The sequence below is a fragment of the Pinus tabuliformis genome, chromosome Q (genome assembly GCF_031772625.1).
Source record: "Pinus tabuliformis cultivar Carrire ecotype Pingquan chromosome Q, CPIR1, whole genome shotgun sequence".
NCBI classification, from domain to species: domain Eukaryota; kingdom Viridiplantae; phylum Streptophyta; class Pinopsida; order Pinales; family Pinaceae; genus Pinus; species Pinus tabuliformis.
Window position 1 is genome coordinate 1,323,195,287 of NC_142296.1, and position 1,736 is coordinate 1,323,197,022.

Sequence of the window (1,736 nt, forward strand, 5' to 3'; positions counted from 1 at the left end):
TGGGGGTTCCATTTACTTTGGATCCACCCAATAAAAATCTTTTAAGAGGGCCATAATCCAATAAATTTGTAGATCAGAGCATGATGTTGCATATATTGGATATATTATCTAATATTATTAGATTTAGCCTCATATTTTGGATCTTGCACTACTTTTAATAGGAAATGCCTTGGATTTCTAGCTTGCCATGACGCACCCAATGAAGAGTTTTCTATGAACCCAAAAAACCTTTTTTCATCTATCTACTTTATGAAAAGGATGTTGAAGATGAGTAAATTGATAGGAAATACTATTAGATCCAGATTCATTATGAACTCCTGAAACAATTTGGCTAAAGGAGGGGGTAGAGCCCCCTCTCACAGAGCTAATGATAGATGGTTGTGCATAGGTGGTGAGCACCAGTATTGCAGCAATAATGTTGCAACTCATGGGCTGCCTACTTTACTCTTATCAACCCGGTAGTTCGTAACAAACTTGGAAGTTTCAATGTTGTATGCACAAGTACTAGTTCTCATTGCAGGTTGTCACTTGGTCAGCCGACGCGAGATCACTAGGAGCTGAAGCCAACTTCTATGGATTCCAGAAGAAGCTCTATATGTGATGGAAGGAAAGAAAGATTACTCTACATATGCTATTCTAACTGCAGAAAGGAGAAAGACTGAAATATAAAACAAACCTAGTAAACCCTAATTAACCAACTAATTCTACTTTTGCATAAAACACTATGAAAACCATGAAAAGAATGCCATTACCTACTCAAGGAAGTAAACAACATCTAACTATGCTATTTCTAGAAGTAAATAAGCAAAGAACATATTTTTGGATTTTTATGTATTTTTATGTGAAATTGACATGCATGTAATTTATTGTGTGTGAATGTGGCAGCGAATAGGTGGCGTTGAAGGGTGGTTTTGGTACTTGAGAGGATGTAGGATGGTGTTGATGGGTCCTAGGAGGTCTCAGGTGGTCTTCTAGAGGCTTTTCCCACACTCGGCCTTCAAAAGAAAGCCTACAGGAAAATCTACAGGAGGACACAGGAAATCTACAGGAGGAAAAACAATGTCCTATAGGAGGCCTACAGGAGGAGGCCGAGAGCAGTTTTCACTGTTTTGAGGGTGTGAGAGTGGGTGAAAAAGGTGGATGAAGGTTGGAATGAGGTGTTAGGGTGCCTATGGTCTACCATGAACCACCAGGAGAGAGAAAGATGATTGGATTTGCTCAAGGAGAGAGGAAGAAGTTCTAGGAAAAATGCAGGAAACTAAAGCAGAATTGAGGTGAGGTTTAGGAGACCAATAGGGCATGGATTGGATGGAGGGTGTGATTGATGATAAGCTAGCCTACCGCTGGAAGACATTTGCTGCATAGAAACTGACAGTCAACCAAGGAAATCAAGCAACAAGTGAAATGAATGCATTGAGGAAAAACAAAGTTTTGCATATAAAGTGTATAAACTATGATCTATGAAAGGAAATGTTGAGAAATACTATAGGAAAGGAAAGCATGAAAGAAGACCATTCAAATCAGGAAGTAAGCATGACGAAGAAGATCTAAAGCAAAGCAAAACTGGACTATTAACCTTCTAAAAAGCTGCAAACACTAGAAGTCCTATGAAGGAGGAAAATCTGTGTTTTTGGAGCAGCAAGAGAGTCTTTGTCTCAAATCATGGTCCTAGAGGGAGGAAGAGAGGCCAAGGAACTATTGCTATACTTTTGAATCTTTCTTGAGCACTGTTTAAC